The 23490-nt window shown below is 41.2% G+C and overlaps 7 non-coding genes across 7 annotated transcripts; 5 read left to right on the forward strand and 2 right to left on the reverse strand.

Annotated features, from left to right (window-relative positions):
* The first annotated feature begins 664 nt into the window (after nucleotides 1-664).
* LOC140318726 (U5 spliceosomal RNA) lies at nucleotides 665-778 on the forward strand. The gene has a single exon (XR_011917877.1). It is a non-coding gene; the product is annotated as a U5 spliceosomal RNA (small nuclear RNA).
* A 308-nt stretch (nucleotides 779-1086) lies between these two features.
* On the forward strand, nucleotides 1087-1272 carry LOC140318757 (U2 spliceosomal RNA). The gene has a single exon (XR_011917904.1). It is a non-coding gene; the product is annotated as a U2 spliceosomal RNA (small nuclear RNA).
* A 2731-nt stretch (nucleotides 1273-4003) lies between these two features.
* On the forward strand, nucleotides 4004-4117 carry LOC140318765 (U5 spliceosomal RNA). The gene has a single exon (XR_011917911.1). It is a non-coding gene; the product is annotated as a U5 spliceosomal RNA (small nuclear RNA).
* Nucleotides 4118-4425: 308 nt separating this feature from the next.
* On the forward strand, nucleotides 4426-4616 carry LOC140318780 (U2 spliceosomal RNA). The gene has a single exon (XR_011917925.1). It is a non-coding gene; the product is annotated as a U2 spliceosomal RNA (small nuclear RNA).
* A 7361-nt stretch (nucleotides 4617-11977) lies between these two features.
* LOC140318766 (U5 spliceosomal RNA) lies at nucleotides 11978-12091 on the reverse strand. The gene has a single exon (XR_011917912.1). It is a non-coding gene; the product is annotated as a U5 spliceosomal RNA (small nuclear RNA).
* A 2395-nt stretch (nucleotides 12092-14486) lies between these two features.
* Nucleotides 14487-14600, reverse strand: LOC140318784 (U5 spliceosomal RNA). Its single transcript, XR_011917928.1, has one exon. It is a non-coding gene; the product is annotated as a U5 spliceosomal RNA (small nuclear RNA).
* An 8502-nt stretch (nucleotides 14601-23102) lies between these two features.
* Nucleotides 23103-23216, forward strand: LOC140318704 (U5 spliceosomal RNA). Its single transcript, XR_011917857.1, has one exon. It is a non-coding gene; the product is annotated as a U5 spliceosomal RNA (small nuclear RNA).
* Nucleotides 23217-23490: the final 274 nt, after the last annotated feature.

Raw genomic sequence — 23490 nt, forward strand, 5'->3', positions numbered from 1 at the left:
CTACAGCTTGATTGGCCGAATACCCTTATATCCTATTTCGGTGAATTTGACATCTGCCTTACATGTAACAGATTAGCGGTTTAGCAGTTTTAATTTAGTTTGAGTGAAGGAATTCATTTTATAGCAAAATCCGAAATCGTGAAGAACTCATGAATGTAAGCTTATTCTCGGATTCCTGAAACTTTAGATTTGCTCTTTCTTTTACTGCAAAGTACAACTTTGTTTTTTTTGTTTAAATCTTTCTAGACATGGTAAATATGAAGGACAAAGCAGTTTTAACATAGTTTGAGTGAAGGAATTCATTTTATAGATAAAATCCCAAGAGTCTGCTGAGAAAAGAGAGTGAATGCGAAGTAGACTTTAACACGGCTCTGGGAGCGAGCCGAGTATGGGCTAACCGGGAGAATTACTTGAAAGAAACGCAACACCGAATGAGCGGTCAGAACAAAGCCTCAATACGGTGTTCCCGTGGTGTTTTAGTTGCTGCCTTGTCTTTTGCACAGAGTAAAAGACAAGGCAGCCATCGAATAGGGCCCGATTGTTCCTACTTGGTCAGCCGAGGAGCAAAGGGGGGGAGCAAGCGTCTCAACCAAGCACAGCTCACCATGGGGAAGGTGGCTATGCCAACTAGCCTGATGCCCTGCTCCCGCAGTTACGGATAATCGTACTCTGGTTTCTCTTCATAACGTACAAGTCTTTCGCGTTTTACTAAAAACTTCTGTGGAGATCAGCACTAATGAGTTGTTTCTATTTTTGGCAGCCTTTACCTATGCGGGTGAAGCCCTTTCTGTCTGTGCAAAAGAAATCTTGTTACTGTGCAGAGTGACTTCTCTGAGTAGAGTCGCCTTATTTGTTGCGACTGTGCCGATGTTCGAAGCTAGAGTGCAAAGTTGTTGCTTGAATGGTGCTCGCTTGAGCGTGCGGGAGTGCAAAGTTATACCAGTTAAAAGGGCTGAAGAGTGCTCAGTACAGCGGGTGGGCGGAGGTGCAAAGTGACACTCTGGCCACCTATGGCCATAAAAAGAACACTGCTACAAGTGCGCAATGTGCCAGGAAGGGCCCTCGGACGTGAACCAGTGGACAGTTATCGCTTCTCGGCCTTTTGGCTAAGATCAAGTGTAGTATATGTTCTTATCAGTTTAATATCTGATATGTCCTATATACGAGGACTACATATTAAATGGATTTTTAGCAATAGGATTTGAAATTGGAGCTTGCTCAGTGCAGCGGGTGGGCGGAGATGCAAAGTGACACTCTGGCCATCCTCGAAAACCGAGGTTACATCCACTACCAGGGGCAGCCCAAGCTCTGCCGCAAGTGCGGTGAGCATGGGCACCTGGTTGAGGCTTGTACCAAGGTGATATGTGGGAAGTGCAGAGAAATTGGGCACACTTTTGGAGAGTGTCCAAATGGCAGGAAATGTAATCTCTGTGGAGAATTAAATCACCTCTTCAGAGAATGCCCTAAATCTTTTGCAGACAAATTAAAGACGCTAAAGCCACAGTCAAGCCAACAAAGAGAAGGACCAGAGGTGGCAGTTGGTGAACAAAGTGAAGAGGTTGACCCAATAAATTCAAACTTCCCACCAAGAGCTTGGGTTGGAATTGAGGAGCAAAAAGGGGTAGGGCCTGTAGAGGCCTCACCACTCAGTGCTTAAGTCTGTGAGAATTCACAGGCAGAGGGTGGAGATACGCTAAATGAGGAGGAAGAGCAGACAGGTGAGTCTAGTGAAGATACTCACCTCCCCGAAGGTCAACAGCCGAAGAGGACGGCATCTGAGTTGTCCTCTGATTCCCCAGTGTTATCAGAGAAGAGGGGAAGGGTTAGGTCCCTTTCAGACAGTTCTTCAGTGGAAGAACCTAGAGTCTTCCCCTCCGACTCACAAAATGAGGTCTCCTTTTTAACTTTAGCTCTGCAATCAACCCCCAGGGACTCAAAGTTAAATGCAACATTGCGTCAGAGGCCAACACCGAGAGTCCGAAAAGGAAATATAGATCACAATACTCACTTTTCACCTAAAGAAATGAAGGAAGAGATAGTTTCCCAAGAAATAACCTGAGTGTGTAATTTGTTTTGATAACTTAGAAAAACGAAAATGACATACCTACTTTCCTTTATCCTTTTAATAGTTCTCACCTTCTCAACACTAAATGTGAGAAGTGTGAAATCAAAGACAAGAGCCCAGAGTATTTTATCCTTCTTAGACTCCATAAAATCAGATGTGTTTTTAATACAAGAATGTGGACTACCTTTTTTAAAAAACCATAGACAATGGGAGGAAATGTGGCCCCATTTATCGATATGGAGTGGCTCAAATCAAAATAAAAATGATGGTGTGGCCATTCTAATTAAAAATCCGCATGTTCTGGTGAAAGGTAGCACAGTGGTGAGAGACGGACGAGCACTTTTAGCACACTTGAATTTTATGGGGCAAGACTTTAACCTCTTAAATATTTATGGTTTCAATGGAAAAAATGACAGGTATCACATTTTAGAAGATATACAGCTTTACATGCTAGGGCAAGTACCTTTAGTTGTAGGAGGGGATTTTAACTTTATCTTGAGCAGAAAAGATAGAAAAAGAGCAGGGGGAGATTTTAAAATGGATAAGACTTTGATTTTACTTCAGGGCATGTGCAGGGATTTTAAGCTTACTGACTGTTTTAAAACCATGCATTCCAGAGAGGAGGGCTTCACCTGGTTTAGTCATGATGGCACCAGAGCCTCTCGCATTGATTATTTCTTTACTAGAGATTGCCCACCCACTGATGTTAGATTAACCCCTGTTTTCTTTTCAGACCACCTTATGCTCTCCTGCACCCTTTCACCCCCTTCTGGTGTGACGGTAGGAAGTGGTCTGTGGAAACTCAACTGTTCCCTGTTGGAGGATGAAATCATAGTCAGTCAGTACAGGGAATGTTATAAAGAGTGGCAGACCCTTCAAGACCTCTACGAAACACATGCACAATGGTGGGAAATGGTGAAGGAAACGACCCAGACTTTTTTTAAACAGCAAGGTAAACGTAAAAAAAGGAAAGAGAATAGATGTATGATGGGACTACAGAAACGCTTACAGTGCTACTTTAAACTAAATCAGTGTGGCATAGACTTTAATGAAGAAATCAAAGATGTCAAAAAGGAAATGTCAGTTTTAGCAGAAATAAAGAGTAAAGGAATTTTTGTAAGAAGCAGGGAGCAGGAAATTGAGGAAGGTGAAACATGCACATGGTACTTTTTTAAGAAAGTTATAAATAAAAAGGAGTGTATTCAAAATCTAAAGAGAGAAGATGGGTTTTTAACAAAATCCACACAAGAGATGATTGAAACTCTACATACCTTTTATAGTAACATGTACAAAGAGAAAGCAGTGCACTTGGAAACATCGGCAGAAATGTTAATATTCGTTGACAAAACCGTAAAAGAGAATGCACACTTAACACAGGATTTTACTGCTTTAGAGTTAAAAAAATGCCTAACAGGTTTTAAGAGAAGTCGAGCTCCGGGTTTAGACGGGCTTCCTGCAGAATTCTATCTGACCTTTTGGGACCTTTTATCATCAGATATTTTAGATGTTTTTAAAGATTTTGAAAAACTCGACCGACTTCCTGACAATTTTAGAGTGGGAATAGTGACTCTACTTTATAAAAAAAATGATAAGACTGACCTAAAGAATTGGAGGCCCATCACACTTTTAAACTTTGACTGTAAACGTTTTAGCAAGGTTTAAGCGACACGGATGTCCTCTAGTTTAGAGGAGGTAATTCACCCAGACCAGGCTTGTGCCATCTCAGGGAGACAACTCACCGACAGCCTCGTACTGATTCCAGACATCATTGATTAAGCTAGAGACAGAAACACCCGGCTTGTCATCTTAAATTTAGACTTTGAAAAAGCTTTTGATCGGGTCTCGCATCCCCAAGCGTCTCAACCAAGCACAGCTCACCATGGGGAAGGTGGCTATGCCAACTAGCCTGATGCCCTGCTCCCGCAGTGACGGATAATCGTACTCTGGTTTCTCTTCATAACGTACAAGTCTTTCGCCTTTTACTAAAGACTTCCGTGGAGAGCAGCACTAATGAGTTGTTTCTATTTTTGGCAGGCTTTACCTTTGCGGGTGAAGCCCTTTCTGTCTGTGCAAAAGAAATCTTGTTACTGTGCAGAATGATTTCTCTGAGTAGAGACGCCTTACTTGTTGCGACTGTGCCGATGTTCGAAGCTGGAGTGCAAAGTTGTTGCTTGAATGGTGCTCGCTGGAGCGTGCGGGAGTGCAAAGTTATACCATTTAAAAGGGCTGAAGAGTGCTAAGTGCAGTGGGTGGGCGGAGGTGCAAAGTGACACTCTGGCCACCTATGGCCATAAAAAGAATACCGCTACAAGTGCGCATTGTGCCAGGAAGGGCCCTCGGACGTGAACCAGTGGACAGTTATCGCTTCTCTGCCTTTTGGCTGAGCTCAAGTGTAGTATCTGTTCTTATCAGTTTAATGTCTGATATGTCCTCTATACGAGGACTACATGTTAAATGGATTTTTTGCAATAGGAGTTGAAAAAGGAGCTTGCTCCGTTCACTTCAAGCATCGACCCAGTACTGCAGTGCCGCTGGGAACGGTGCGCTCTTCTCTGCTCTTGTGAAAAAGCAAACAGCGGTGCAGGATGGAAGTTTCATGGAGCCCAAGATGAAACTTTCTTTTAGTCTGCTGAGAAAAGAAAGTGAATGCGAAGTAGACTTTAACAGGGCTCTGGGAGCAAGCCGAGTGCGGGCTAACCGGGAGAATTGCTTGAAAGAAACGCAACACCGACTGAGCAGTCAGAACAAAGCCTCAATACGGTGTTCCCGTGGTGTTTTTGTTGCTGCCTTGTCTTTTGCACAGCGTAAAAGACAAGGCAATTTTGTAGTTTGAGAAAGAACAACTTAATCTTCAGCAATCAGTATAAAAAGAGGGTAAGAAAAGGTGCAAATGCCAACCATACATCACTAAAAGGTGGAGCGGAAGTATTCGGCTGCAAGTAGGTGTGAATGTCCGACCATAATTTGTAAAAAGCGGGTAAGAAAAGGTTTGAATGCCCGACTATATATTACCAAAAGCGAGAGGAGAGGTCTTCGGATGAGAGTGGGTGAGAATTTCCAACCATAATCTATGAAATGCGGTGAAAAAAAGGTGTGAATGCCCCATAGAACACTAAAAGGTAGAGCGGAAGTGTTCGGCTGCAAGAAGGTGTGAATGTCCGACTATATTTGGTGAAAAGCAGGTGAAGCAAGGTCTGATAGCCCAACCTTACGTCATCAAAAGCGAGATCAGTGGTGTTTGGCTGCAAGAAGGCCATAGTTTGCCAAAAGCGGGTAAGGTGCGAATGACCGACTAAATATAAACAAAAGTGGGGGCAGAGGTCTTCGGATGCAAGTGGGTGTGAATGTCCCACCATACAAGTATGGTGGAGAGGACGCTGTGAATGGCCGACCATAGTTTGCAAAAAGCGGGTGAGAGAAGGTGCGAATGTCCAACCATACATGATCAAAACAGGGAGCGGAGGTGTTTGGCTGCGACAAGGTGTGAATGTCCACCCATAATTAATGAAAAGCGGGCAACAAGTAGGTTCGCATGCCCAACCATACATCATCAAAATCAGGAGTGGATGTGTTTGGCTACAAGAAGGTTTGAATGTTCAAGCATAGTTTGTAAAAAGCGGTTAAGAAAAGGTTCAAATGCCCAAACATACACCATCAAAAGAGGGAGCGGAGGTGTTCCGCTGTAAGAAGGTGTGAATGGCCGACCATAGTTTGCAAAAAGCGGGTGAGAGAAGGTGCGAATGTCCAACCATACATGATCAAAACAGGGAGCGGAGGTGTTTGGCTGCGACAAGGTGTGAATGTCCACCCATAATTAATGAAAAACGGGCAACAAGTAGGTTCGCATGCCCAACCATACATCATCAAAATCAGGAGTGGATGTGTTTGGCTACAAGAAGGTTTGAATGTTCAAGCATAGTTTGTAAAAAGCGGTTAAGAAAAGGTTCAAATGCCCGAACATACACCATCAAAAGAGGGAGCGGAGGTGTTCCGCTGTAAGAAGGTGTGAATGTCCGACCATAGTTGGTAAAAAGCGGGTAAGAAAAGATTAAAATACCCGACTGTACACAATCAATAGCGGGAGTGGAGTTGTTCAGCTACTAGGTGTGAAAGTCCACCCATGGTTTGTAAAAAGCGGGTAACAAAAGCTACGAAAGCCCGAATATATACCATCAAAAGCGGAAGCGGAGGTGTTCGGCTGCAAGAAGGTGTGAATGTCCGACCAAGGTTTCTAAAAAGCAGTTAAGAAAAGTTTCAAATATCCAACCAAACATAATCAAAAGTGGGAGCAAAGCTGTTCGACTGCAAGTAGGTGTGAATGTCAGATTATAATTTGCAAAAAGCTGATGAGAAAGGGTGAGAATGCCCGACTATACATCATCAAATGCGGGAGCGGAGTTGTTCGGCTGTGAGTAGGTGTGAATGTCCGATCATTATTGCTGAAAAATGTGTTAGAAAAGGTAAGAATGTTGGTCCATACATCATCAAAAGCAAGAGAGGTGGTGTTCGGCTGCAAGTAGGTGTGAATGTCCAGCCATAATTACTCACAAACGGGTAAGAAAAGGTAGTATTGCAGGACCATACATAATCAAAACAGGGAGCGGAGGTGGTTCAGCTGCAAGAAGGTGTGAATGTCCGACTAAAGTTCAAATATATTAACAAAAGCTGGAGGAGAGGTCTTTGGATGAGAGTGGTTGAGAATTTAGAAACCATAATCTATAAAATGCGGTGAAAAAAAAGTGTGATAGAACACTAAAAGGTGGAGCGGAAGTGTTCGGCTGAAAGAAGGTGTGAATGTCCGACTATATTTGGTGAAAAGCAGATGAAGCAAGGTCTGAATGCCCAACCTTACATCATCAAAAGCGAGATCAGAGGTGTTTGGCTGCAAGAAGGCCATAGTTTGCCAAAAGCGGGTAAGGTGCGAATGACCGACTAAATATCAACAAAAGTGGGGGCGGAGGTCTTCGGATGCAAGAGGGTGTGAATATCCCACCATACAAGTATGGTGGAGAGGAAGCTGTGAATGGCCGACCATAGTTTGCAAAAAGCGGGTGAGAAAAGGTGCGAATGTCCAACCATACATGATCAAAAAAGGGAGCGGAGGTGTTTAGCTGCGACAAGGTGTGAATGTCCACTCATAATTAATGAAAAGCGGGCAACAAGTAGGTTCGAATGCCCAACTATACATCATCAACAGCAAGAGGGGATGTGTTCGGCTACAAGAAGGTTTGAATGTCCAAGCATAGTTTGTAAAAAGCGGGTAAGAAAAGGTTAGAATGCTCGACTGTACACCATCAAAAGCTGGAGCGGAGGTGTTCCGCTGTAAGACGGTGTGAATGTCAGACCATAGTTGGTAAAAAGCGGGTAAGAAAAGGTTAAAATACCCGACTGTACACAATCAATAGCGGGAGCGGAGTTGTTCAGCTACAAGAAGGTGGGAAAGTCCACCCATGGTTTGTAAAAAGCGGGTAAGAAAAGGTTCGAATGCCCGAATATATACCATCAAAAGCGAAAGCGGAGGTGTTCGGCTGCAAGAAGGTGTGAACGTCCGACCAAAGTTTGTAAAAAGCAGTTAAGAAAAGGTTCGAATATACAACCAAACATAATTAAAAGCGGGAGCAGAGCTGTTTGACTGCAAGTAGGTGTGAATGTCAGATCATAATTTGCAAAAAGCTGATGAGAAAGGGTGAGAATGCCCGACTATACACCATCAAATGCGGGAGCGGAAGTGTTCGGCTGTGAGTAGGTGTGAATGTCCGACCGTAATGGCTGAAAAATGTGTTAGAAAAGACTAGAATGCCGGACCATACATCATCAAAAGCGTGAGAAGTGGTGATCAGCTGCAAGAAGGTCTGAATGTCCACCAATTACTGAAAAATCGACTTCAACAAAGAACAACATTGGACTTTGCAGTAGAAGAAGTTGAAATCGATCTAGACATTGATAAATATGAAGGACAAAGCAGTTTTAACTTGGTTTGAGTGAAGGAATTCATTTTATACATAAAATCCGAAATAATGCAGAACGTATGAAAAAAAGCTTATTCTCGGATTCCTGATCTTTCAGTGTTGCTCTTTCTTCTACTGCAAAATACAATGTTGCTCTTTGTTGAAGTCGATCTAGACATTGATAAATATGGAGGACAAAGCAGTTTTCACTTGGTTTGAGTGAAGGAATTCATTTTATACATAAAATCCCAAATCATGCAGAATGTATGAAAATAAGCTTATTCTCGGATTCCTGATCCTTCAGTGTTGCTCTTTCCTCTACTGCGAAATCCAATGTTGTTCATTGTTGAAATCGATCTAGACATTGATAAATATGAAGGACAAAGTAGTTTTCACTTGGTTTGAGTGAAGGAATTCATTTTATACATAAAATCCCAAATCATGCAGAACTCATGAAAATAAGCTTATTCTCGGATTCCGAAAACTTTTGATGTAATCTTTCTTTTACTGCAAAGTACAACTTTGGTTTTTTTTGTTTAAATCTATCTAGACATTGATAAATATGAAGGTAAAAGCTGTTTCACATAGGTTGAGTGAAGGAATTAATTTTATAGATAAAATCCCAAATCATGCAGAACTCCTCAAAAGGGGCGTGTGGCTTAATCACAATTGTGGTTCTTTCTCATTCAGGGTAATATGAGGAAGTTTATGCTTGAAATATATGTAGAAATGGGTACATATGAAGGACAAAGCAGTTTTAACTTGGTTTGAGTGAAGGAATTCATTTTATACATAAAATCCCAAATTATACAGAACGTATGAAAAGAAGCTTATTCTCGGATTCCTGACCCTCCAGTGTTGCTCTTTCTTCTACTGCAAAATACAACGTTGCTCGAAGGACAAAGCAGTTTTCACCTGGTTTGAGGGAAGGAATTATTTTTATAGTAAAATCCGAAATCGTGCAGAACTCATGAAAATAAGCTTATTCTCGGATTCCTAAAACTTTTGATTTGCTCTTTCTTTTACTGCAAAGTACAACGTTGTTTTTTTTTTTTTTTAAATATATCTAGACATTGATATATATGAAGGTAAAAGCCGTTTTAACATAGTGAAGGAATTCATTTTAAAACAAAATCCCAACACATGCAGAACTCATGAAAAGCTTATTCTCGGATGCAAAGTACAACGTGTTTTTTTTTGTTTAAATCTATCTTGACATTCATAAATATGGAAGGACAAAGCAGTTTTAACTTAGTTTGAGTGAAGGAATTCATTTTATAGCAAAATCCAAAATCGTGCAGAACTCATGAAAGCAAGCTTATACTCGGATTCCTGAAACTTTAGATTTGCTCTTTCTTTTACTGCAAAGTACATCGTTGTTTTTTGTTGAAATCTATCTGGACATTGATAAATACCAGCCGAACATCTCTGCTGCCACTTTTGATAATTTATGGTTGGGCATTCTTACCTTTTCTTACCCGCTTTTTACAAATTATGATCTGACATTCACATCCACTTGCAGTCGAACACCTTCTCTCCCGCTTATGATCATGTGCGGTTTGATATTCGAAAATTTTCATTCATGTTTTCTAGCAATTATTAATGGACATTCAGACCGTCTTACAGCGGAGCTCCTCCGCTCCCTCTTTTGATAGTGTATGTTCGGGCATTCGAACCTTTCCCTACCCGCTTTTTACAAACTATAGTCGGACATTCAAACCTTCTTGCAGCCGATCACATCCAGTCCTGCTTTTGATGATGTATGGTTGGGCATTCGCACCTTTTTTTTACCCATTTTTATGGAATTATGGGTGGACATTCAGACCACCCATAATTCAGACATTCAGACCTTCTTGCAGCTGAACACCTCCGCTCCCGCTTTGGATCATACATTATCGGGCATTCGCACCTTGTCTTACCCGCTTTTTACAAACTTTAGTCGAACATTCACACCTTCTTGCAGCCGAACACATCCACTCCTGCTTTTGATGATGTATGGTTGGGCATTCGCACCTTTTCTTACCCATTTTTCAGTAATTATAGGTGGACATTCACACCTTCTTGATGCTGAACACTTTCTCTCCCGCTTATGATCATGTGCGGTTTAATATTCGAAAATTTTCTTTAATGTTTTCTAGCAATTATTGATGGACATTCAGACCTTCTTGCAGCTGAACACCTCCGCTCCAGCTGTTGATGGTGTATAGTCGGGTTTTCGAGCCTTTTCTTACCCGGTTTTTACAAATTATGGTTGGACATTCAGACCTTCTTTCAGCCGAAAACCTCAGCTCCCTCTTTTGATCATACATTGTCGGGCATTCGCACCTTTTCTTAACCGCTTTTTACAAACCATGGTCGGACTTTCACACCTTTTAGTAGCCAAACAACTCCGCTCCCGCTATTGATTGTGTACAGTCAGTTATTTTCACCTTTTCTTACCCGCTTTTTACCAACTATGGTCGGACATTCACACCTTCTTACAGCGGAACACCTCCGCTCCCTCTTTTGATGGTGTATGTTCGGGTGTTCGAACCTTTTCTTACCCGCTTTTTACAAACTATGGTCGGACATTCAAACCTTCTTGTAGCCGAACACATCCACTCCTGCTTTTGATGATGTATGGTTGGGCATTCGAACCTACTTATTGCCCGCTTTTCATTAATTTTGGGTGGACATTCACCCCTTGTCGCAGCCAAACACCTCCGCTCCCTGTTTTGATCATGTATGGTTTGACATTCGCACCTTTTCACACCCGCTTTTTGCAAACTATGATCGCCCATTCACAGCTTCCTCTCCACCATACTTGTATGGTGGGATATTCACACCCACTTGCATCCGAAGACCTACGCCCCCACTTTTGTTGATATTTAGTCTGTAATTCGCACCTTACCCGCTTTTGGCAAACTATGGCCTTCTTGCAGCCAAACATCCCTGATCTTGCTTTTGATGATGTAAGTTTGGGCATTCAGACCTTGCTTCACCTGCTTTTCACCAAATATAGTCGGACATTCACACCTTCTTGCAGCCGAACACTTCCGCTCCACCTTTTAGTGTTCTATGGGGTATTCACACCTTTTTTTTCACCACATTTTATAGATTATGGTTGGAAATTCTAACCCACTTTCATCCGAAGACCTCTCCTCCCAATTTTGTTAACATATAGTCGGGCATTCGAACCTTTTCTTACCCGCTTTTTACAAATTATGGTTGAACATTCACACCTACTTGCAGCCGAATACTTCCGCTCCACCTTTTAGTGATGTAGGGTTGGCATTTCCACCTTTTCTTACCCTCTTTTTATACTGATTGCTGAAGATTAAGTTGTTTTTTCTAAAACTACAAATTTTTTTTAATTGTTGAAACTTGATTTGAAGTGGATAAATAAGGAGGACAAACAGTTTTAAGTCAGGCTGATAGAAGGAATTAATTTTATTGCAAAATCTGTATTTCGTCATATGTGAAGAGATGCTTATTGCTGAAGAAGTTCTTTCTCATTCTAAAAGTATAACGTTGTTTATCATTGAAACTTGATTAGACATGAATAAATATGAAGGACAAAGCAGTCTTAACTTGGTTTGAGTTAAGGAATCCGAATTCGTGCATAACTCGTAAAATAGAGCTTATTTTCGGTACACTTGATCTCAGCCAAAAGGCCGAGAAGCGATAACTGTCCACTGGGTCACGTCGGAGGTTCCTTCCTGGCACATTGCGCACTAGCGGTGTTCTTTTTATGGCCATAGGTGGCCAGAGTGTCACTTCGCACCTCCGCCCATCCGCTGCACTGAGCACTCTTCAGCCCTTTTAAATGGTATAACTTTGCACTCCCGCACGCTCCAGCAAGCACCATTCAAGCAACAACTTTGCACTCCAGCTTTGAACATCGGCACAGTAAGTAAGGCGACTCTACTCAGAGAAGTCACTCTGCACAGTAACAAGATTTCTTTTGCACAGACAGAAAGGGCTTCACCCGCAAAGGTAAAGCCTGCCAAAAATAGAAACAACTCATTAGTGCTGCTCTCCACGGAAGTCTTTAGTAAAAGGCGAAAGACTTGTACGTTATGAAGAGAAACCAGAGTACGATTATCCGTCACTGCGGGAGCAGGGCATCAGGCTAGTTGGCATAGCCACCTTCCCCATGGTGAGCTGTGCTTGGTTGAGACGCTTGCTCCCCCACCTTGCTCCTCGGCTGACCAAGTAGGAACAATCGGGCCCTATTCGATGGCTGCAACACCTGAAAGAGATATTGATGCGAGACCCGATCAAAAGCTTTTTCAAAGTCTAAATTTAAGATGACAAGCCGGGTGTTTCTGTCTCTAGCGTAATCAATGATGTCTGGAATCAGTACGAGGCTGTCGGTGAGTTGTGTCCCTGAGATGGCACAAGCCTGGTCTGGGTGAATTACCTCCTCTAAACTAGAGGACATCCGTGTCGCTAAAACCTTGCTAAAATGTTTACAGTCAAAGTTTAAAAGTGTGATGGGCCTCCAATTCTTTAGGTCAGTCTTATCATTTTTTTTATAAAGTAGAGTCACTATTCCCACTCTAAAATTGTCAGGAAGTCGGTCGAGTTTTTCAAAATCTTTAAAAACATCTAAAATATCTGATGATAAAAGGTCCCAAAAGGTCAGATAGAATTCTGCAGGAAGCCCGTCTAAACCCGGAGCTCGACTTCTCTTAAAACCTGTTAGGCATTTTTTTAACTCTAAAGCAGTAAAATCCTGTGTCAAGTGTGCATTCTCTTTTACGGTTTTGTCAACGAATTTTTAAATTTCTGCCGATGTTTCCAAGTGCACTGCTTTCTCTTTGTACATGTTACTATAAAAGGTATGTAGAGTTTCAATCATCTCTTGTGTGGATTTTGTTAAAAACCCATCTTCTCTCTTTAGATTTTGAATACACTCCTTTTTATTTATAACTTTCTTAAAAAAGTACCATGTGCATGTTTCACCTTCCTCAATTTCCTGCTCCCTGCTTCTTACAAAAATTCCTTTACTCTTTATTTCTGCTAAAACTGACATTTCCTTTTTGACATCTTTGATTTCTTCATTAAAGTCTATGCCACACTGATTTAGTTTAAAGTAGCACTGTAAGCGTTTCTGTAGTCCCATCATACATCTATTCTCTTTCCTTTTTTTACGTTTACCTTGCTGTTTAAAAAAAGTCTGGGTCGTTTCCTTCACCATTTCCCACCATTGTGCATGTGTTTCGTAGAGGTCTTGAAGGGTCTGCCACTCTTTATAACATTCCCTGTACTGACTGACTATGATTTCATCCTCCAACAGGGAACAGTTGAGTTTCCACAGACCACTTCCTACCGTCACACCAGAAGGGGGTGAAAGGGTGCAGGAGAGCATAAGGTGGTCTGAAAAGAAAACAGAGGTTAATCTAACATCATTGGGTGGGCAATCTCTAGTAAAGAAATAATCAATGCAAGAGGCTCTGGTGCCATCATGACTAAACCAGGTGAAGCCCTCCTCTCTAGGATGCATGGTTTTAAAACAGTCAGTAAGCTTAAAATCCCTGCACATGCCCTGAAGTAAAATCGAAGTCTTATCCATTTTAAAATCTCCCCCTGCTCTTTTTCTATCTTTTCTGCTCAAGATAAAGTTAAAATCCCCTCCTACAACTAAAGGTACTTGCCCTAGCATGTAAAGCTGTATATCTTCTAAAATGTCATACCTGTCATTTTTTCCATTGAAACCATAAATATTTAAGAGGTTAAAGTCTTGCCCCATAAAATTCAAGTGTGCTAACAGTGCCCGTCCGTCCCTCACCACTGTGCTACCTTTCACCAGAACATGCGGATTTTTAATTAGAATGGCCACACCATCATTTTTATTTTGATTTGAGCCACTCCATATCGATAAATGGGGCCACATTTCCTCCCATTGTCTATGGTTTTTTAAAAAAAGGTAGTCCACATTCTTGTATTAAAAACACATCTGATTTTATGGAGTCTAAGAAAGATAAAATACTCTGGGCTCTTGTCTTTGATTTCACACTTCTCACATTTAGTGTTGAGAAGGTGAGAAACATTAAAAGGATTAAGGAAAGTAGGTATGTCATTTTCGTTTTTCTAAGTTATCAAAACAAATTACACACTCAGGTTATTTCTTGGGAAACTATCTCTTCCTTCATTTCTTTAGGTGAAAAGTGAGTAGGGTGATCTAACTGTCCACTGGGTCACGTCGGAGGTTCCTTCCTGGCACATTGCGCACTAGCGGTGTTCTTTTTATGGCCATAGGTGGCCAGAGTGTCACTTCGCACCTCCGCCCACCCGCTGCACTGAGCACTCTTCAGCTCTTTTAACTGGTATAACTTTGCAGTCCCGCACGCTCAAGCGAGCACCATTCAAGCAACAACTTTGCACTCCAGCTTCGAACATCGGCACAGTCGCAACAAGTAAGGCGACTCTACTCAGAGAAGTCACTCTGCACAGTAACAAGATTTCTTTTGCACAGACAGAAAGGGCTTCACCCGCATAGGTAAAGCCTGCCAAAAATAGAAACAACTCATTAGTGCTGCTCTCCACAGAAGTTTTTAGTAAAAGGCGAAAGACTTGTACGTTATGAAGAGAAACCAGAGTACGATTATCCGTCACTGCGGGAGCAGGGCATCAGGCTAGTTGGCATAGCCACCTTCCCCATGGTGAGCTGTGCTTGGTTGAGACGCTTGCTCCCCCCCCTTGCTCCTCGGCTGACCAAGTAGGAACAATCGGGCCCTATTCGATGGCTGCCTTGTCTTTTACTCTGTGCAAAAGACAAGGCAGCAACTAAAACACCACGGGAACACCGTATTGAGGCTTTGTTCTGACCGCTCATTCGGTGTTGCGTTTCTTTCAAGCAATTCTCCCGGTTAGCCCATACTCGGCTCGCTCCCAGAGCCGTATTAAAGTCTACTTCGCATTCACTCTCTTTTCTCAGCAGACTCTTGGGATTTTATCTATAAAATGAATTCCTTCACTCAAACTATGTTAAAACCGCTTTGTCCTTCATATTTACCATGTCTAGAAAGATTTAAACAAAAAAAACAACGTTGTATTTTGCAGTAAAAGAAAGAGCAAATCTAAAGTTTCAGGAATCCGAGAATAAGCTTACTTTCATGAGTTCTTCACGATTTCGGATTTTGCTCTAAAATGAATTCCTTCACTCAAACTAAATTAAAACTGCTAAACCGCTAATCTGTTACATGTAAGGCAGATGTCAAATTCACCGAAATAGGATCTAAGGGTATTCGGCCAATCAAGCTGTAGCTGCTTCGGCAAAAGAGTATAAGTTGAAGAGTTTGTGAATAAAGGTGTGCGCACACATAGTGAGCTGTAGGAAAATTGGCAGGGAGCAATGCCGGCTGGGGTATATGTTCTTGTATGTTGTCTGACTGTTTGATTTGAATGTGTTGTGTAAGTGTCCTGTTGAATGTTACATGTTTGGGCTTTGACACGCTTCACTGTGGTTGTTAACTGTGTGGTGTGTCCTGAAATGTTATATGTTTGGGCTGTGTGACATGCTTAATGCTTGTCAGTAGCTACCCACTTATTCATATATAGCAACTGACAACATAAGAAGTCCGGACATACTTTGATAGTAGTTGTAGAAGTATCCTTATTGATAATAGATAAACTAATTCATAGTGATAGAACAGTAGATGAACAGGTGCCTGCACATGTCTCACGAAAATAAAATGGGTGTATGATTGCTGACGGCAGAGCCATACTGCCAAACTTATGAGTTCTCGTGGCAAACTTGATTCAGTGTCTTGACGTGTCTTGGTGTGTGTGCTAACAGTGCAGAGTGTAGAGAAAAGAGAGAAAAGAAAGCCGTTTTGGTGTCATGGGTGTTGTGACTTACACACACATTTCTGAATTGAGAAAGGAAATTATTTTAGAGGAAGCACTAGAGTTTAGATCCCACATTTGTTGATAGGCATTCATTTATTTCTTCACTTCTGATGAAGTTTCAACAATAAACAACATACTTTGTATTATGAGAAAGAACCAGACTCATTCTTCAGGAATCCGAAAATAAGCTCTATTTTACGAGTTATGCACGAATTCGGATTCTCCTATAAAACGAATTCCTTAACTCAAACCAAGTTAAGACTGCTTTGTCCTTCATATTTATTCATGTCTAATCAAGCTTCAACGATAAACAACGTTGTACTTTGTAGAATGAGAAAGAACTTCTTTAGCAATAAGCATCTCTAGACATATGACGAAGTACAGATTTTGCTATAAAATTAATTCCTTCTATCAGCCTGACTTAAAACTGTTTGTCCTCCTTATTTATCCACTTCAAATCAAATTTCAACATTTAAAAAAATTTTGTAGTTTGAGAAAGAACAACTTAATCTTCAGCAATCAGTAAAAAAAGAGGGTAAGAAAAGGTTAGAATGCCCGAATATATACCATCAAAAGCAGAAGCGGAGGTGTTCGGCTGCAAGAAGGTGTGAACGTCCGACCAAAGTTTGTAAAAAGCAGTTAAGAAAAGGTTCGAATATCCAACCAAACATAATCAAAAGCGGGAGCAGAGCTGTTCGACTGCAAGTAGGTGTGAATGTCAGATCATAATATGCAAAAAGCTGATGAGAAAGGGTGAGAATGCCCGACTATACACCATCAAATGCGGGAGCGGAAGTGTTCGGCAGTGAGTAGGTGTGAATCTCCGACCATAATTGCTGAAAAATGTGTTAAAAAAGACTAGAATGCCGGTCCATACATCATCAAAAACGGGAGAGGTGGTGTTCGGCTGCAAGTAGATCTGAATGTCCAACCATAATTTGTAAAAACCGGGGAAGAAAAGGCTCGAAAGCCAGACTATACACCATCAAAAGCGGGAGCGGAAGTGTTCGGCTGTGAGTAAGTGTGAATGTCCGACCGTAATGGCTGAAAAATGTGTTAGAAAAGACTAGAATGCTGGACCATACATCATCAAAAGCGGGAGAAGTGGTGTTCGGCTGCAAGTAGGTGTGAATGTCCAGCCATATTTACCCACAAACGGGTAAGAAAAGGTAGTATTGCAAGACCATACATGATCAAAAGCTGGAGTGGAGGTGATCAGCTGCAAGAAGGTTTGAATGTCCACCAATTACTGAAAAATCGACTACAACAAAGAACAACATTGGACTTTGCACTAGAAGAAGTTGAAATCGATCTAGACATTGATAAATATGAAGGACAAAGCAGTTTTAACTTGGTTTGAGTGAAGGAATTCATTTTATACATAAAATCCCAAATCATACAGAATGTATGAAAATAAGCTTATTCTCGTATTCCTGATCCTTCAGTGTTGCTCTTTCCTCTTCTGCGAAATCCAATGTTGTTCTTTGTTGAAATCGATCTAGACATTGATAAATATGAAGGACAAAGCAGTTTTAACTTGGTTTGAGTGAAGGAATTCATTTTATAGATAAAATCCCAAATCATGCAGAACTCCTCAAAAGGGGCGTGTGGCTTAATCACAATTGTGGTTCTTTCTCATTCAGGGTAATATGAGGAAGTTTATGCTTGAAATATATGTAGAAATGGGTACATATGAAGGACAAACCAGTTTTAACTTGGTTTGAGTGAAGGAATTCATTTTATACATAAAATCCCAAATCATGCAGAACTCATGAAAATAAGCTTATTCTCGGATTCCGAAAACTTTTGATTTAATCTTTCTTGTACTGCAGAGTACAACGTTGTTTTTTTTTGTTTAAATCTATCTAGACATTGATAAATATAAAGTTAAAAGCTGTTTTAACATAGTTTGAGTGAAGGAATTAATTTTATAGATAAAATCCCAAATCATGTAGAACTCCTCAAAAGGGGCTTATAGCTTAATCACAAGTGTGGTTCTTTCTCATTCAGGGTAATATGAGGAAGTTAATGCTTGAAATATATGTAGAAATGGGTACATATGAAGGACAAACCAGTTTTAACTTGGTTTGAGTGAAGGAATTCATTTTATACATAAAATCCCAAATCATGCAGAACGTATGAAAAGAAGCTTATTCTTGGATTCCTGATCCTTCAGTGTTGCTCTTTCTTCTACTGCAAAATCCAATGTTGTTCTTTGTTGAAATCGATCTAGACATTGATAAATATGAAGTTAAAAGCAGTTTTAACATAATTTGAGGGAAGGAATTCATTTTATAGTAAAATCCGAAATCGTACAGAACTCATGAAAATAAGCTTATTCTCGGATTCCTAAAACTTTTGATTTGCTCTTTCTTTTACTGCAAAGTACAACATTGTTTTTTGTTGAAATCTATCTGGACATTGATAAATACCAGCCGAACATCTCTGCTGCCACTTTTGATAATTTATGGTTCGGCATTCTTACCTTTTCTTACTCGCTTTTTACAAATTATGATCTGACATTCACACCCACTTGCAGTCGAACACCTTCTCTCCCGCTTATGATCATGTGCGGTTTCATATTCAAAAATTTTCTTTCATGTTTTCTAGCAATTATTGATGGACATTCAGACCTTTTTGCAGCAGAACACCTCCGCTCCCGCTTTTGATCATACAATGTCGGAAATTCGCACCTAGTCTTACCCGCTTTTTACAAACTTTAGTCGAACATTCACACCTTCTTGAAGCTGAACACATCCTCTACTGCTTTTGATGATGTATGGTTGGGCATTCACACCTTTTTTTATCCATTTTTCAGGAATTATGGTTGGACATTCAGACCACCAATAATTCAGACATTCAGACCTTCTTGCAGCCGAAAACCTCCTGAAAACCTCATACATTGTGTGGCATTCGCACCTTGTCTTACCCGCTTTTTACAAACTTTAGTTGGACATTCACACCTTCTTGCAGCTGAACCACCTCCGCTCCCTGTTTTGATCATGTATGGTCTGGCAATACTACCTTTTCTTACCCGTTTGTGAGTAATTATGGCTGGACATTCACAGCTTCTTGTAGCCGAACCCCTCTCCCGCTTTTGATGATGTATAGTCGGGCATTCTCACCCTTTCTCATCAGCTTTTTGCAAATTATGATCTGACATTCACACCTACTCGCAGTCGAAAAGCTCTGCTCCCACATATGATCATGTGCGGTTTGATATTCGAAAATTTTCTTTCATGTTTTCTAGCAATTATTGACGGACATTCAGACCTTCTTGCAGCTGAACACCACTTCTCCCGCTTTTGATGATGTATGGACCGGCATTCTTACCTTTTCTAACATATTTTTCAGCAATTATGGTCGGAGATTCACACCTACTCACAGCCGAACAACTCCGCTACCGCATTTGATGGTGTATAGTCGGGCATTCTCACCCTTTCTCATCCGCTTTTTGCAAATTATGATCTGACATTCACACCTACTTGCAGTTGAACAGCTCTGCTCCCGCTTTTGATTATGTTTGGTTAGATATTCGGACCTTTTCTTTACCGCTTTTTACAAACCATGGTCGGACTTTCAAACCTTCTCTTAGCTGAACAACTCCGCTCCCTCTTTTGATTGTTTACAGTCGGGTATTTTAACCTTTTCTTACCCCCTTTTTACCAACTATGGTCGGACATTCACACCTTCTTACAGCGGAACATCTCCGCTCCCTCTTTTGATGGCGTATGTTTGGGCATTCGAACCTTTTCTTGCCCGCCTTTTACAAACTATTGTCGGACATTCAAACCTTCTTGTAGCCGAACACATCCACTCCTGCTTTTGATGATGTATGGTTGGGCATTCACACCTTTTCTTAACCATTTTTCAGTAATTATTGGTGGACATTCAGACCTTGCAGCCGAAAAAACTCCGCTCCCTCTTTTGATCATACATTGTCTGGCATTCGCACCTGGTCTTACCCCATTTTTACAAACTTTAGTCAGAAATTCACACCTTGCAGCTGAACCACCTTCGCTCCCTGTTTTGATCATGTATGGTCTGGCAATACTACCTTTTCTTACCCGTTTGTGAGTAATTATGGCTGGACATTAACACCTACTTGCAGCCCAAAACCACCTCTCCCGCTTTTGATGATGTATGATCCGGCATTCTAGTCTTTTCTAACACATTTTTCAGCAATTATGGTCAGACATTCACACCTACTCACAGCCGAACACTTCCGCTCCCGCATTTGATGGTGTATAGTCGGGCATTCTCACCCTTTCTCATCAGCTTTTTGCAAATTATGATCTGACATTCACACCTACTTGCAGTCGAACAGCTCTGCTCCCGCTTTTGATTATGTTTGGTTGGATATTCGAACCTTTTCTTAACTGCTTTTTACAAACTTTGGTCAGACGTTCACACCTTCTTGCAGCCGAACACCTCCGCTTCCGCTTTTGATGGTATATATTCGGGCATTCGAACCTTTTCTTACCTGCTTTTTACAAACTATGGTCGGACATTCAAACCTTCTTGTAGCCGAACACATCCACTCCGGCTTTTGATGATGTATGGTTGGGCATTCGAACCTACTTGTTGCCCGCTTTTCATTAATTTTGGGTGGACATTCACACCTTGTCGTAGCCAAACACCTCCGCTCCCTGTTTTGATCATGTATGGTTTGACATTCGCACCTTTTCTCACCCGCTTTTTGCAAACTATGATCGCCCATTCACAGCTTTCTCTCCACCATACTTGTATAGTGGGTTATTCACACCCACTTGCATCCGAAGACCTCCGCCCCCACTTTTGTTGATATTTAGTCGGTAACTCGCACCCGCTTTTGGCAAACTATGGCCTTCCTGCAGCCAAACACCTCTGATCTCGCTTTTGATGATGTAAGGTTGGGCATTCAGACCTTGCTTCCCCTGCTTTTCACCAAATATAGTCGGACATTCACACCTTCTTGCAGCCGAACACTTCCGCTCCACCTTTTAATGTTCTATGGGGCATTCACACCTTTTTTTTCACCGCATTTTATAGATTATGGTTGGAAATTCTCACCCACTCTCATCCGAAGACCTCTCCTCCCGCTTTTGTTAATATATTGTCGGGCATTCGAACCTTTTCTTACCCGCTTTTTACAAATTATGGTCGGACATTCACATCTACTTGCAGCCGAATACTTCCGCTCCACCTTTTAGATATGTATGGTTGGCATTTGCACCTTTTCTTACCCTCTTTTTTTACTGATTGCTGAAGATTAAGTTGTTCTTTCTCAAACTACAAAATTTTTTTAATTGTTGAAATTTGATTTGAAGTGGATAAATAAGGAGGACAAACAGTTTTAAGTCAGGCTGATAGAAGGAATTAATTTTATAGCAAAATCTGTACTTCGTCATATGTCGAGAGATGCTTATTGCTAAAGAAGTTCTTTCTCATTCTACAAAGTACAACGTTGTTTATCGTTGAAACTTGATTAGACATGAATAAATATGAAGGACAAAGCAGTTTTAACTTGGTTTGAGTTAAGGAATTCGTTTTATAGGAGAATCCGAATTCGTGCATAACTCGTAAAATAGAGCTTATTTTCGGATTCCTGAAGAATGAGTCTTGTTCTTTCTCATAATACAAAGTATGTAGTTTATTGTTGAAACTTTATCAGAAGTGAAGAAATAAATGAATGCCTATCAACAAATGTGGGATCTAAACTCTAGTGCTTCCTCTAAAATAATTTCCTTTCTCAATTCAGAAATGTGTGTGTAAGTCACAACACCCGTGACACAAAAACGGCTTTCTTTTCTCTCTTTTCTCTACACTCTGCACGGTTAGCACACACACCAAATCAGAAAGGCTTTTTTCTCTCTTTTCTACATTATGGACTGTGGTGACACAAAACCGCTCTCTCTTTTTTTTTTTTTGATTGTGTGCCAGGGCGTTGTCTCACGTATTAGATTATGCTTAAGATACGAATCAGTCACATCAGAATCCATACATACTGATCCTCCCGTAATAAAATGGTCGGATCTTATCAAACACACTTTGTTTCTTGTGACAATCAAGTCAGCGAAACAGCGTATACACGTCAAGACACTGAATCAAGTTTGCCACAAGAACTCATAAGTTTGGCAGTATGGCTCTGCCGTCAGCAATCATACACCCATTTTATTTTCGTGAGACATGTGCAGGCACCTGTTCATCTACTGTTCTATCACTATGAATTAGTTTATCTATTATCAATAAGGATACTTCTACAACTACTATCAAAGTATGTCTGGACTTCTTATGTTGTCAGTTGCTATATATGAATAAGTGGGTAGCTACTGACAAGCATTAAGCATGTCACACAGCCCAAACATATAACATTTCAGGACACACCACACAGTTAACAACCACAGTGAAGCGTGTCAAAGCCCAAACATGTAACATTCAACAGGACACTTACACAACACATTCAAATCAAACAGTGAGACAACATACAAGAACATATACCCCAGCCGGCATTGCTCCCTGCCAATTTTCCTACAGCTCACTATGTGTGCGCACACCTTTATTCACAAACTCTTCAACTTATACTCGTTTACCGAAGCTGCTACAGCTTGATTGGCCGAATACCCTTAGATCCTATTTCGGTGAATTTGACATCTGCCTTACATGTAACAGATTAGCGGTTTAGCAGTTTTAATTTAGTTTGAGTGAAGGAATTCATTTTAGAGCAAAATCCGAAATCGTGAAGAACTCATGAAAGTAAGCTTATTCTCGGATTCCTGAAACTTTAGATTTGCTCTTTCTTTTACTGCAAAATACAACGTTGTTTTTTTTGTTTAAATCTTTCTAGACATGGTAAATATGAAGGACAAAGCGGTTTTAACATAGTTTGAGTGAAGGAATTCATTTTATAGATAAAATCCCAAGAGTCTGCTGAGAAAAGAGAGTGAATGCGAAGTAGACTTTAATACGGCTCTGGGAGCGAGCCGAGTATGGGCTAACCGGGAGAATTGCTTGAAAGAAACGCAACACCGAATGAGCGGTCAGAAACCTCAATACAAAGCCTCAATACGGTGTTCCCGTGGTGTTTTAGTTGCTGCCTTGTCTTTTGCACAGAGTAAAAGACAAGGCAGCCATCGAATAGGGCCCGATTGTTCCTACTTGGTCAGCCGAGGAGCAAGGGGGGGGAGCAAGCGTCTCAACCAAGCACAGCTCACCATGGGGAAGGTGGCTATGCCAACTAGCCTGATGCCCTGCTCCCGCAGTGACGGATAATCGTACTCTGGTTTCTCTTCATTACGTACAAGTCTTTCGCCTTTTACTAAAAACTTCTGTGGAGAGCAGCACTAATGAGTTGTTTCTATTTTTGGCAGGCTTTACCTATGCGGGTGAAGCCCTTTCTGTCTGTGCAAAAGAAATCTTGTTACTGTGCAGAGTGACTTCTCTGAGTAGAGTCGCCTTACTTGTTGCGACTGTGCCGATGTTCGAAGCTGGAGTGCAAAGTTGTTGCTTGAATGGTGCTCGCTTGAGCGTGCGGGAGTGCAAAGTTATACCAGTTAAAAGGGCTGAAGAGTGCTCAGTACAGCGGGTGGGCGGAGGTGCAAAGTGACACTCTGGCCACCTATGGCCATAAAAAGAACACCGCTACAAGTGCGCAATGTGCCA

The sequence above is a fragment of the Leuresthes tenuis genome, unplaced genomic scaffold, assembly GCF_036924035.1.
Source record: "Leuresthes tenuis unplaced genomic scaffold, fLeuTen1.0.hap1 SCAF_11, whole genome shotgun sequence".
Taxonomy (NCBI): Eukaryota; Metazoa; Chordata; class Actinopteri; order Atheriniformes; family Atherinopsidae; genus Leuresthes; species Leuresthes tenuis.